The 14,843-nt window shown below is 45.0% G+C and overlaps 1 protein-coding gene across 2 annotated transcripts in view; it reads left to right on the forward strand.

The window, feature by feature from the left end:
• The window catches only part of WWOX (WW domain containing oxidoreductase), a 902,466-nt gene that overhangs the window by 536,735 nt on the left and 350,888 nt on the right, over nucleotides 1-14,843 (forward strand). The gene's annotated exons all lie outside the window — the stretch shown is intronic.

Genomic DNA, 14,843 nt, shown 5'->3' on the forward strand with positions numbered 1-14,843 from the left:
ACCACGGTTTCCGGGTTTTGACCCCAGGCACGGTCCATGGTACTGCACCCCACCTGCGCCCCTCTTCCCTTAGCCTTCCCACGTGGACACTTTCCAACAGGACTTTCTGCAAGGATGGAAATGTTCTGTATCCTCATAGCCACGTGCAGCTACTGAACACTTGAAATCTGGCAAATGTGACCGAGGGACTGAATTTTTAATTTAAGTAACATAAATAGCCCCATGTGGCTGGTGGCTGTCATGTTGGACAGCGCCTTTGAGACAATGGAAATAAAGACATAGAAAGACACTATACCTGCCCGAAAGGGGCTCCTGGTCATACTGGGAGCCCGTCATTTACACAGACAGTCCGAGTGTGTGTTTGATGACTGTTACCATGGAGACGAGGATGAGGTGTTAAGAAAGCAGGACAAAGTAGTACCTAATTTTGCCAGAGTCGTCAAGCACAATTTCACAAGAGTCTAGCACAGCACGCTGGCCTCTCCCTAAGGACCTCCTGTGGGGAAAGCATCATCATTTTGTACTAAGCACCTTTTAGGGAACAGTTACCAGACAAACACTTTCCAGAGATGCCGTCACATTTGACCTTCATCATTGCTGTTACCGCCCATTCCGCAGATGGGAAGCCTGAGATTCAAACTGGTGACTCTCCCCGCCAAGCCACACAGCTTAGGTGACAGTTAAATCAAGGTTTGCCTGACTCCCAGGCTGCACCAGGCAGCCTGTGTCGATTTGCCCCCGAGGCCCTCTGTCTTCTTGGTGGGATTCCTTTCAATATTCTGATGACTGGAAGCCGCTGATCCGCCTCCCTCCATCCGACTCCGACTGAAGCCACGTCTCAGGTAACTGGCTCAGCACTCGGCAAGGAATTAGGTCACAGCAAGACCACAGATGAATAAATACGCTGGCATTTCCCTAACGCTGGACCTCAGTGAGACTGATGCGTCTGTTGTTGACGAGGGTGTCACATGTTCATGCTCTGATCCTGGTCTCAGGATGACTGTGAGGCTGGGGCCAAGTCATTTCACAACTCGGGTGAGTGTTCCAGGCTTCTCAGAAGACCAACGCAATAGAAATTCAAGGTATGAAATTCAAGGTGTGGTCTCAGAGTCATTTTATTTAACAACTTCTACGCTGTGTTTTCTGAACATGTAAAGTGAGAACGTCACTCACTCATCCAAGGTTTGCTGGTTGCTCGAAAAGAAGATTTCTCTTGAGAAGCCATGTGACCGAGCGTGTTGATTTTCCGAGCCCTGCACCAGCTCTGCCCTGTTCATTGAAGGGGAGCCGTCTTCCCTGGCTTGTAAGCCTCCGGCAACTCGTCTTAATTCCGGCCTAGCTCTTCCAAAAAACACCCACGTTTGCCCGGTAGTGTGCAGTTCCCCACAAGGTGGCATTTGACAGGGATACAGGGCCCCTGCCTTGGCAGGCAATCTGTTTGCTTCATCCTGAATCTTACTTCACATCTCTGGCTCTTTTGGAGGATTGACAGGTCTGGATTAAACCAATGAGCTCAGTCTACTGGTGGGATATTATACCTGGACAGGACTGATGGAGATCACAGTATCTCCTAAAATTATCTCTTCTCCATGTGCCCCATTGGGCAACACCCGTATGCCTCCAACCCATCTCGTTTCTAAAAATGAAATATTAAGGCCCAGAAAGGGGTCTTTCTGTGACCACTAACGTTAGCTGCTTGCTCTGTACAAAGCCTTGCATTCAGCACTTTACGTAGATCATTCCGTCCTTACAAGTCTTTGAGTGGAGTGTATGATTATCTTTGTCTGAAGGATGAGGAAACCAAAGCTCAGAGGCTGGGGGCAGACAGCTCCGGTTCACGTAGCTAGTAGACGATGGAAGCGGGGAATCGCTCACGCTCGGGCTGATTGGGGAGCGTGTTCTCCCAGCCAGGGTGGAAGGGCTGTCCCCGTCCAGTGCAGCCAGCTGGTGGCAGAGGTGGGGTCTAGACCGAGGTTCTCCTTTTGTGCCATCGGTGGCCCCGTGGAAGGGGAGGGGAGGGAGAAGGACGTGGGGGACCGGGCGGGTGCAGAACGTGGTTTCCTCCAGCTCTGCCCTTCCTGCTTTAGCTGAAAATAGAGGCTCTGGATTGAAGCTCCAAAGCAGTAACCAGAAGCCAGCAGGCTGCATCTTTTTAAGTCTAATCACGTGTCCTTGTTGTAAATATCTGTGGAACACAGCGACAGGCGCCACCCAGTAGGAGCGACAGGCGCCACCCAGTAGGAGCGCCATACGTGCTTTTTCTCAGGCGTAGAAATGAGCTAGTGATGTGACCAGTGTTCCCGGAACGTCGAGTCCCTGTCCAGCTCCTGGGGTCCTACAGCCTGGGGCAGTGCTCTCCTCACCTGGGGCTCCTCCTCTCCAGCCCTTCTGGCTGGTGAAGTCTGTTGGGGTCTCTTCTCTGCCAAGACGAGACACTCACAACATTCTTCTCACACCATCTCTGGAGACGGGGGGCCAGGATAGGGGGCACCAAAAAGGACTTGTCTTCCTTGGCTCTAGAAGCTGAAGGACACATGCATTCATCCATGAATCTCTTGGCTCATTCATTCACTGATTGTTTCATTAAGCTATATGTCCTTTGGATGTTATGCAGACAGTGTAGCTGGAATAATATAGCAAACAAGTCAAAACAACTTGCCTTAAGGTGACCCATAGAAGGAAGAAGACAATCGCAAGTAAACAAGTCCATATGCAAGACAAAGAGACTGTGATGAATGCAATAATGGAATTAAACTGGCTTTGGTAGCAAATGGAGGGGAGAAGGAATGGCGGTGAGGACCTCTTTAAGGAGGTGATATTTGAGCTGAAAGCCAGGGAATGAAACAGAGCTGCAATTGGAAGGGTTGATTGAGAGGCAACATTCCAGACAAGGTGAACAGAAGTGCAAAGGCCCTGTAGCAGGAAAGCACTTGGGCTCCTTGTGGGCACAAGGGAGAAGGGAGACAGGGAATGTGGGATGGGAGAGAGCAGCAGATACCAGTGAGGATTTTATTCTAAAGAAATAAAGAAAGCCACTGTCGGGTTTTAAGCAGCAGAGTGACAGGATCCAGGGACAGTTTTCAAAAGATCTTTCTGGCAGCCTTAGGAGCATGGCTTCAGGGAGTGAGAGAAGTGTGCAGATGGCTGAGAGCATGACCTCAGGGCCAGGCTGGGGACCAGACAGGCACAATGACTGTCCACACTCCCTGCCCTTCTGGGCAGTTCTTTTTCAGCTGCAGCCTTCTTGAAAACAGAACTTCGCAAGCTAGCAGACTGCATTCTAAAGCCAAACAAACGCTATCATTTCTGAGAGGTAAATCAAGACAGGGAAAGGATGACACGTTCACCACAATTGAAGTGTTTATCGGGCGCTTTGGAACCCATGGCTTGTTCCAAAGCCCACGTGTCTGGGACTTCCTTAGTGTTTGCCAGTAACTGGGCACTCAGCTATCAACAGAATTATTTTGGAAATTCTGCGTCTCGCTTTGCAAAACTTGTGAGGACGGGAAAGGGGAGTTGTGTTTTAGACCTCAGAGATACGCAGCGTACCTTGCTTCCTGCCAGCAGTGGTCCATCAGTCTTCCTCCACCCTCTCAACCCTACCTCACCAGGACGGAGACCACATTCATTTTAAGAAGTTCTTTTATTTTATCACCTGCTGTTACCAAGGTATAGATGACATAACCCTCTGAGAAGCCGTGAGTTAGAAACCACTGCTTTTGTGTGCACCTACTCAAAACATATTTATCTTTTTCCCCTTTGTTTTATTTAAAAGCCATTATTTAGTCTTTTACAAAGACATAAATGTTATCTTCTGAATAAAAATAATAGTGGTGATGAAGATGATGGTAATGGTGGTGATGGTGGTGGCGATGCTGGTCAGTGATGGCGATAATTATGGTGATGGTGGTGGTGATGATGAATGTGACAATGATCTTGACGATGATGATGAATATGTTGGTGATGGTGGTGATGACGGTAATAATGACAGTGATGGTCAGATACCAGTGGGTAATAACATGCACTGAGCACTTGCTTTGTTCTGTTCATGGCTCTTTAGATGTAATAACTTTGCATCCTCACACCAACACCGTAAAGTGATCACTGTTTCTATTCTCATTTTACATGTAAACTGAGGCAGAGGATCTGAGCTCAAGAATATGGTTCTGAAGCCTGCTGTCTCAACCACTTCCAGACCGTCGTGAACTCTTTGTCTTTTTCTTTTGGAAAGAAATGGTTGGGGCTGGTACCTTTGGTAGCAGATGTACATCGTCCCCTCCATTGATTATAATTTTCTTCTCCTGACCTTCTAGCCTCCACCTTCACCCTGTCCTCCCTCTTCACGCCCTCCTCACGCCGCCGTGCCCTGTCTGAATTTCTCTATTAGATTTTGCTTCTTGTTTTCATTTCTCTTCCCATGATTGCTGCCTCTGCAGTCAGGCTTTGCTCAGGGTATGTGAGCTTTCCAGTGGATGTTTGGTTCTCCCTCTCCATTTCCCTTCTTTTCTTGGAGCACTGTTTTTGTCACAGCCTCCAGCTGCTCCCTGTAGGGCTACCCTTTCCCGTGGACTAGGGGAGAGCCTGGAGGTCACCGCTCTTGTCCTGGGGCAGTGCTGCCAGCATTTGTATTCCACAGCACTCCAGAGAGTCTCAGTACTCTCCTAGGTTGGGAAGGAAAAGTCATCCAAACTGCTGGATAATTGAATTCAAGAGTGATGGACCGAAAATTATTAATGCATTTCCTTCTCTCTACCAGCTTAAGAGGATTCCATCTTTACTCCACCTCCCAGAAGCAAGCTCCATTAACACTTCAGTTTCTTTCTTTCCAGTCTTTCTTTTCTACACTCTGTTTTATTATTGTTGTTGTTGTTTTTGTTGTTGTTGTGCATTTTCCAAGATCATCATCATACTATATATGCAGTTTTAAAAGTATTTTTGACATTTTTACAGTAATACAAAGGCTTAATATAAGGGTTTTTATGAATATAAGATGCAACTGACTGTAAGATGTGCTGTTAGTTTATGTTCCACTCAGAAAGGGAAAAACATTGTCAACTAAACCACGATCCAAAGATTTCATCTCTCTCAGAGCTTATTATTTCGTATCTATTTTAAAATGGATCTTTTGACTTATTTAGACAGAATTCATCGTTTATTGGATGGCCATTTCCAGGCCTTTCTGCAAACACTGAATTAAGTCACAGTACTGAATCACTGTATAAACTTTTTGAAGACATTTTAAGTGTCAGTTAAACTCAACATGGATAGCGCCAACAGCGGACTTACTTCCACTGAAATGTGGAACATTCCTGCTATGACTAAGTTTGTGGGAAAAAACTTGTATAATACAGGTGGCCACATGAAAAGATGCTCAACGTCGCTAATTATCAGGAAAATGAAAATCAAAAGTATAATGAGGTCTCACCTCACACCAGTCAGAATGCCCATTATTAAAAAGTCCACAAACAATAAATGCTGGAGAGGGTGTGGAGAAAAGGGAACCTTCCTACACTGTTGGTGGAAATGTAATTTGATGCAGCCACTATGAAAGACAATATGGAGTATCTTTAAAAAACTAAAAATAGATATAATAGATATAATCTAGCAATCCTACTCCTGGGCATATATCTGGAGAAAACTTTAATTCAGAAAGGTATATGCACCCCAATGTTCATAGCAGCACTATTTACAATAGCCAAGACACAGAAGCAACCTAAATGTCCATCGACAGATGACTGGGTAAACAAGTTGTGGCACACACACACAAACACACACACACACACAATGGAATACTACTCAGTCAAAAAAAGAATGAAATAATACTATTTGCAACAACATGGATGGACCTAGATATGATCACACTAAGGGAAATAAGTCAGAGAAAGACAGATATCCTATGGTATCACTTATATGTGGAATCTCAAAAAAATGACACAAACGAACTTACTTACAGAACAGAAAGAGACTCACAGACATAGCAAATAAACATATGATTACCAAAGGGAACACGGGAGGAGGGATAAATTAGGAGTTTGGGATTAACAGATACACTCTAATATATATAAAACAGATAAACAACAAAGTCTTACTGTACAGCACAGGGAACTATAGTCAATATATTATAATAAGCTATAATGAAAAGTATGGGAGAGAATATATACATGTATACCTGAATCACTATGCCGTACAGCAGAAACTAACACAACATTGTAAATCAGCTATACGTCAGTAAAACAAAAAGTCTAACAATGGGTGCAAAATGGGCCATCATTTATGATGGCTGCACAGTAGCGGGGAGCAGGTGCTAGACTGTACTTGACTGGACATTTAGATTCCAGCAGGCTTCTTCGGAGCTCTACTTGCCATGTGTGGGGAACTGTGCAGTTCAGGAAGCCATGGTGTGGTGAGTGGGACAGACCGGGGCCGGTGGAGAGGGGCCAGGGGCCAGGCTTTGAGGAGGAGATGCATTCTGACACACCGCAGCAGAGGTGGGGGGGGGGTGCCCCCACCTCCCAGCTGTACTTTGTCTGAGCTCCTTCTGGGAGACAGTGAGATCACTCTTCACCAAAGCAAGGGTCTGCAAATGAGAGCCAGGAGAGGCTTGAATGGGCCATTGTGGGGTTAGTGGGCATGAGACTGGAGCCCTGGGACCTAGGGAGGTAGAGAAGAGAGCTGCTATTTATAGGTGCCTTGCATCTTTTACAAAGACATCAGTACTGTCTTCTAAACAGAGGTAACGATGGTGATAATGGCGGAGGTAAGGGAGGTGGTGATGTCATCAGTGGGTTGGGTGTACAGGGCACTTACTTTACACCGTGCAAGGTTCATAGCTCTATACCTGCAACAACATATCAGACCCTCAGTATAGTCCTATACAGGCAGGGGACATTGCTTTCCCCATGTTGCATGCAAATGGCACAACCATACAGTACTCACAACTGGTAGAGACTATAATCCCCCTTTTATAGATGGGGGTGCTGAGGCTCAGAGAGGGTAAGCTCAAGTTCACAGACAGAAAGGGGAGGGCAAGTCGAGCCCTGAGTCCTGTGCGCCCGATGAGACCGCAGCTCTCCTGTCTCCTCGCTGGAGCTAAGAGGTAAAGAATGAGCCGTCTGTGGCTCTGCCTGTCTTTTCTGCATCCAGGAGCCCCCCGGGAAGCTGGTGAGGAAAGTTGTTACCCGTCTGGCGATGCTGTGAGGTAGCGGGTGTGAGCACAGAGTCTGGAGCCAGGCATGTGAGCTTAAGCAAAGTAGTCCATCTCTCTGAGCCTCCGCATCCTCATCTCCAAAGTGGAAATAAAGAAGATTGAATGTTCAAAGCACTGGTAACACCTCCGTGGTGCTCAGAAGAGAGCCTGACATTTGTAGGCACCCAATCAGTGGTTGCCAGTGTTGCTGGAATTTTATCTGCTCATGGACAATGGGCTTTAGGAAGCGGGGAGCCTGGTGAGACATCTGGAAGCAAGCCTCCTGAAATCTCCATCACAGCCCGTTAGTGGTTCCAAAATCCACTCCACCCTTGAGCTTAATGACCCCCATCTTCAATCCCAAGGGCTCCCAAGGGTATTCATGATTGGAGGTGCCCATGCTTCTCCTTACTGTCCAGCCAGTGCCTCTTGAGAAGCCTGAGGTCACACTCACAGCCTGGTGACCCTGCATGGAGTAAGTCACATTCCCCTTCTGCAGCTGGTCCGGGGTGAGGGGGCCCTGTGGATCAGTCTGGGCCGGAGCAGCTGGAGGAAGATAAAATCAGCTCCCGGACAGTACACGTGGCAGCAGTGATTACAGCCAAAGAGAAGCTAAATTGTAGAGGCTTGTGCTGTCTCCAAGGAATACACTAATTGAGAAATAACATCCATACAAAATAATTCAATACTAGTATGTAAAACTAAAAACAATAACCAAGTGTGACTGGCTGTCTGGAATTAAGCAAAGTAAGATGAAGTGTCTTTTGCTCCCCGGCGTTGCCAGCGCAGGAGCGTGAGGACGACAGTAATTCTCTGTCTTCCCACCGTCTCACCTCCGAGGGGCAGGTGCCACCTTTGGCTGCAGGAGTTCTCAGTTCTCGGCTGAGAAGTTTCAGCAGCTTTCAGCACCTTGCTCTGAATGTTTCTTTGGGCAGTAGCTGGTGGGAAGTAGACTCAGTTGACTGTTTTTAGGGGCACAAGGAGGGCTGGCTGTGGAGCGCACAGCCCTGTGGTGTGCTGGTGGTGTGCTGGTAAATGTATCACAACAGGCTCTCTGCAAAAAACCCCAAGTGCACACGTATGCATTTACACACACAGAGTTACGTTACATTGCAGAGAAAATGGGTGTGTAGCTCATAGTTTACAAGTAATAATATATGTCATGTTCTTTCTTATAAACAGTCAACACTATCTGATTCCAAAACATTTTTATCTTCCTCCCAAAGAAACCCCAGTAGAGTATTTAATATCATGGGACCATACAATCTATGGCCTTTTAGTTCTGATTTCTTACCCTTAGCATAACATTTTCAAGTTTCTTTCATGTCATAACATCTGTCAGTACTTCATTCTTTTCTTGGGACTAAATACTATTCCATTGTGTGGATGGTACCACATTTTATTTATCCATTCACTGGTTGAGAGGCATTGAGTTTTTTCCTACTTTCTGGCTGTTTTGAGTTATGCTGCTATAATCATTCATGTGCAAATTTTGTTTGAACACTTATTTTCTATTCTCTTGGGTATATACTTAGAAATGGAATTTCTGGGTCATATAGTAATTCTGTATTTAACCTTCTGAGAAGTCAAGAATTGGTTTTCCACCATCTCTACACCATTTTGCATTCCCACGCGTAACGTATGATGGTTCCAATTTCTTTGCATCCTTGCCGACACTTACATTTTTGTTTCTCTGTTTGTTGCTTTTATTATAGCCGTCTTAGTGGATGTGAAGTGGTATCTCATTGTGGTTTTGATCAGCATTTCCCTAGTGACTAGTGATGTTGAGCATCTTTTTTATGTGCTTATTGGGCATTTGAATGTCTCCTTTAGAGAAATGTCCATTCAAGTTCTTTGTCCATTTTTAAATTGGATTGTTTGTCTTTTGCTGTTGGCTTATAATATTCTGGCTGCTAGAACCTTACCAAATAGATGATTTGCAAATATTTTCTCCCATTCTGTCTGTTATCTTGTTATTCTCTTAGACTTTGAACAAAAGTTTTAAATTCTGATGAAGTCTGATTTATTTATTTAGTTTTTCTTTTATTGCTGTGTTTTTGGTGTCATATCTAAGGCTCAAAGCAAGTCATATGGCCGCACAGGGGTGAGGAGTTAGGTCTCACCTACAGACTGGGGGCACTGCAAATTTGCATGACAGAGGGCATGGATAAGGGTGTAGTGAAGAATTGGGAATATTATTACAATTTTATCACACCATGACTGGCTTCGATTGAGTCTTGATTCATCCCCCAAGGGCTGTGCCACCCAAACCAATTACAGTTCTATTCACAAGGAACGAGGAAGGATAGATTTTGGGCAGGGAAATAACAGAGCTTATCACACATGTCCATGGGGGCATCCCACCTATGGAAATCTAAGATCAGAGTTGGCCAAAGCAGTGTGAGATGACTAAGGATGTGCTTGGTGCCTTTCCCAGAGGAGGAGAGGGTGGTCAGGGAAAGGGATGCCCAGGCAGGCAGGGAACTCATCAGGATCCCCACAGGGAACTGTGATGGTCCACAGCTCTGTTCTCTGCTCACCCTGGGCAGTGGAGGGTTAGCAGTAACAAATCCCAAACTTAGAAGGAGCGCGGGGGCTGTGCAGAGGAAGAAGGAGCAACATAGTTCCAAGCCTCTTTTGATAACCACGATGCTGGAGCAGGGATCTTTTTTCTGTTGACACTTAAGTGATGCCTACTAGTAAGACCTGTAAGATGCAGAATTTCCTTCCTGCTTCTGGTTCAAAAGCAGGAATCCAATTACTACTCAGAGTTGGTATAAGGCAACACAGACTGTTCAGCTGCCCTCAATTCAAGAATACAGATTGAACATTGACTTCTCTCATTTTTTTATCCCATTTTGCCTTCCAGAAGCCCAGATATGGCTTTATTTTTAAAATGAAATTTTGCAGGTCATTAGCTCACAATGATTAAATGAATCTGGTTATTAGCATAAAACACAGCTGTAGTACACGAGAGGTAACCTTTATTGTTTAAATATTATACAGTGCGTTCACGTAGCACATGGCAAAGTTGTATTTTTTCAGCCATTATGGAAATGATTTATGATTTCATTCATATATGTTACATATGCAGTTCATCATTTCTTTGGGGTAAACATTGCCCAGAATAGTTCCTAAGAGGAATCCAGGTCAAGAACTGTGAAATTTTTGCTATGGAATAGGGCTTACAGCAGGCAGGGCTCAAAGCCTCATGATGTATGGTAAATTTCTTAATAACCTGGGCTTGTAAGTGACAGTGAGCTGGATTTGAGTCACCCTACCTGTGTCCCCATAGGGAAACTTCTTCAACTCTGAATATCAATTTCCCCACCTTAAAGTGGGTAAATAATATCTACCTCTTAGGGTTGCTCTGAGACTTAGAAAGGTCAGATCTTCATGAGGGCAGCACAATGCCTGACCCATAGTGACCCCTCAGTGAATGACAGCTGCTCCTATCACTCTGCCTTTGTCGTCACTGTTACTTTGCTCACTGTTAGTATGAGCATTAGCATCTTGGTGACGCTCTGGCCAGGTGAGATGGAGACCCCCGTGTTTCGTCACAGAGCCCAGGCAGGACCCGTCTGTTGCAGAAGGTGTAGGAACAGGGCACAGAGATGCCAGCTGTTGCTGCTAGTACCTGTCTGCCCTTGCCTAGCTCATTGACAGGGGAATGACTTGCCTTTTGTATATTAACTCTGTGCCTGGCATACTGCACATATCCTTGGTTGACCAGTTGATCTCATCATCATCTTGTAAACCTTTTGAGAAGTCTGTAAATAACGGGGGTTGGAGCCTTCAGGCTGATCTTTGAGCCTGCAGTTTCTTCGATCAATCCATTTTACATGCTGCTGGTTAAGGAGATGCTTCTTTGAAGGATGGTGCTGGTGGCAGGGGAGGTGATGGTGATGTGATAGTGATAATGGTAAAGATAATGATAGTAGTAATAGCCTGCCTTTACTGAGTGCTCCAAAGATGCTGGATGTTGTGCTAAGTGCTTTGCAGACATTATGTCATTCACACTTCACAGCTAGTCTCTTTCTACATACAAGGACACCGAGGCACAGACACTTCAGATAACTCACTCGTGATCTCAAGTAGAGGTCTTTGAGTGCAGCAGTCTGACCCTAGCAGACTGTCTCTTTACCACTCTGTCCTTCTGTCGGCCCTGACGTTTTGTGGCTGAGGAAGCCCTTGCATTCTGAGAACCACCCATGGAGTGCAACCAAGAGTTTTCTTCAACCATGGTCTTGATGGAGTGAGTACTTACAACATCTTCTACATCAAACTCGGGACTTTAGGCTGCTGCTTGGTCTTCCTGATTCTAAAAAAGAATTGAAAGTCCAGTTTCTCACCCAGATTTCTAGGAAAATGCTGTCTGAGAGCACCAAGCCTCGCTATCCATTTAACACTAATTCCCATACTTGGCTCTGGAATTTTCATTCTTTTATTCGATGAATACACAACCTGTATTAGACTAGGCTCTGCGGATTTAGTCCAGTGGGCAAATCCTTTATGTTTCTAAGCCTCCATTTTCTCATCTGTACAATAAGGACTGTAATGACATCTACCTAATATACTTGAGAATGGAATGAAACATAGTATATAAAATATCTAGAAGAGTGGCTGGTAAATAGTGCTCAATAAATGCTGGCTGTCATTATCATGATCATCATTACCACATGCATGCAGAAATGTAAGGTTCAAGTTAAGTGAGGAAAATGGAAGATAGCTGATGAAAAAGAAAGCAGATGATGTCAAAGACAAGACAAAGAACCTTTTGTGAATGTTTAAACCTTCAGGCTCCAAGACCCCCCTGGCAGAGCCTATCAGTGTTTGCTCAGAGAGGGTGTGCTGAATATTTTAGGCTAGTGATGAGAATGGCTCTGAATATCCATCCGGCTATCAACTGAGAGACACAACTTGCATGTCTTCCGGAACCTTCTTCCGTCATTGGGATTGGCAACTGAAGTTGATTTTTTGTTCCAGCAACAGTTGGTGCAGACGCTTAGCAGCTGGCCTCCCATGCTGTGATACAGGGACCCAGGCTTTGAAATCTTGGGTGTGGCCATCCCCTAGGGCCTCCAAGTAATCTACTGGGTCCTCAAAATCCAGATATCAGTGGCAGAAAATGAACAAGGCTCCTGGGAAGTTTATATGGGCCAAGCCTAGAATCAGTGAGATCACTTCCACCTACTTTATATTGGCGAGAACCCAGTCTTATGGTCCTCCCCAACTGCAAGGGAGCCTGGGGGATGAAGTCCAGGATGCCTTCAGGAGACAGGAGGAACGCAGTCCATGACAGATCACCTTCTCTGCCTTGCTCTCTAGCACTGATTGCTTACTGTAGTGCTTTTAAAGTGCACAGCCTTGTATAAATGACACCAGCTTTATTTTGCCTTTTGGAAAAAATTAATTATTGTCCATATTCTTCACAAATGTATCTGTTTATTAGTATCACTGCAGTGTATTAGAAAGCACCCTGCCTGGGCTGGGAGCCAGCACTGTGCTTCAGTTCTTGGCTCAGCCATTCAGCCATTGTTGGGTGAGCTCCGGCTGCTCAGTGAATATCTCTGTCTTAGATTTCCTTATCAACAGAAGTGGGCACATCGTACCCTCCCTGCCTACTTGTGTTGGGTGAGGATGACCTGACATAATCTGGGAAAGTACCTTGTGACCAAGAGTACCTGTGAAACGGAACAGATTGTCTCAATACAGCCACCCCTTCCTGCACAAGAAGACAGAGTTAGAAGAAAAGATTGTGTAACCATGCGTTAGTCAAGGTACGCAGTTATGTTTGTAGGTGTCAGCGTGGTGGAAAATGAATGGATATCAGATTTAAAGAGGCAGCCCTGATAACCACAAGCTTACAGTCATCTCCCCAAATCCCTAAAGTGACTCCATCCCAGTGACCCTCACTGGCAGAGATGTTCGTCCAGGCCAGGGTCTGAGCAGCCCCTCTTCCACTCTTGATTCTGCTGCGGTCCCAGCTTGGCACCACCCTAGTCAAGTCAATATTCCTGAGTTTCTGTTTGCTCATCTGAAAAATAGGAACATCTGTCCGGCTTCATGAGACTGTGATGAGAAATAAGTAATATCACAGAAAAGTCAACACCTGCCCCCCACCCCACAAAGTCACTGAAGCTCTGAGGTATCTCAGTTCATCAAGTCCACACTTATCCTTTTGTTTCTCAGGAAACTGGGGCTCAGAGAGGTGGGTGATTTGCCCACATTCTATCAGAGACGATGAATAGAGCCTGCAATGAAATCCAGACACCTTGGTACCGAGGCTGGGGCTCCTTTAAACCCAGTACGTTGCCTCTATAATGTCGGCAGAACTGCTCTGTGGAAGTTAAGGCACTAAACGAAAGGACATCATTGCCGTTTTTAATCCAAACTGAGTCCCGCTCTGTGCTAGTGGAATCTGGGTCAAAAAGAGTGAGAGTTGTGTTCAGATTGACAGTGCTTTTCAAAGGGGAAAAAAAAAACCTTGCCTTTCCCTGGCTAGAGGTCAGATGTCAAAAAAGCTAATAACGGAACGAGAGGGACCCCAGGATATAATCGACAAATGAAAAACACTGGTGAGATGAGGGAACAAAAGCTATATTATCCTTAATACGCCGCTTTTTGTTATGTACTCATGCTCTGGGAATTACTGCGCAGCACGTACGTGCATCCTTAGGCAGGAAGGACCTTATCATCCCCAAGCTCAGCCAAATATTTTTCCCCCCAAGGAAGGATTTTTTTGTGGGGGGGCGGGTTGGTTTTTTCGGTTGTCTTTTTTTTTTTTTTTTCAAAAGAGATTTACAGTGATTCTTTCCCTATAGGTTTTTCTTGATACATACATATTTTTAATTTCTCACCGTCTCAGGGGTAAATAAATATATTAAAATAAGCCATGGGATGTATAGCAGAGTATAACAATGATAAATGATGTTGTGTGTAATTTTTCAACTATTAACATAAAGTAATATAAACTGAAGGACACTAGTCTATTGAGAGACTTAGAAGCTAATGTTCCATATCAGATGTGGCCAATGTCAGGACTGAATACAGATTAGGCTGTGTCCTTTTCTCCCCGGGGGAATTAAAGTTTGAGACACCACTAGCTGCCAGTGGTTTTACGGCATTTTGTTGGGGCTGGTGGTGTCTTTCTTGGTCTATTAATTCAGGAGCCGTAAATGACAATGTGAGCAAAATGCTTTTCCGGTGGGATGCATTTCATTTATGTGTGCTTGTATCAGCCGTACCTCGTCAATCCATTTTGTCACAATAAGTGTTTTTAAATTGTGTAGATTACCTCCACTTCATTATGGTCCCTCGCGTTTGTGTCTTATTCAGGCTATTATGTAAGGTTAGAAAATAATGTAAAACTCTTAAGTTTCTAAAGAAAAAGGGAGGCAGCGCAGAGAAGTTCACCTGGAGTTAGTCTTCTCTCTCGTTCTGTTTTTTTTCAGCGGCGAGTTCATGGCCAGGGTACCCTCTACAAGGAGGAATGAAAATCCCAGGGCAGATGCTTATAAAAACCTTTTTCGTATTTCATGGTGTCCATCTGGGTTTGTAAACACACATTCAAACCAATGTGGTTGCTGAGTTTTTAAGAGCTCATCAACATTTCAGATTTTCCTTTAAAAGTGATTTTCTCAACCTGTGTTACAAT

The sequence above is a fragment of the Camelus ferus genome, chromosome 9 (genome assembly GCF_009834535.1).
Source record: "Camelus ferus isolate YT-003-E chromosome 9, BCGSAC_Cfer_1.0, whole genome shotgun sequence".
NCBI classification, from domain to species: domain Eukaryota; kingdom Metazoa; phylum Chordata; class Mammalia; order Artiodactyla; family Camelidae; genus Camelus; species Camelus ferus.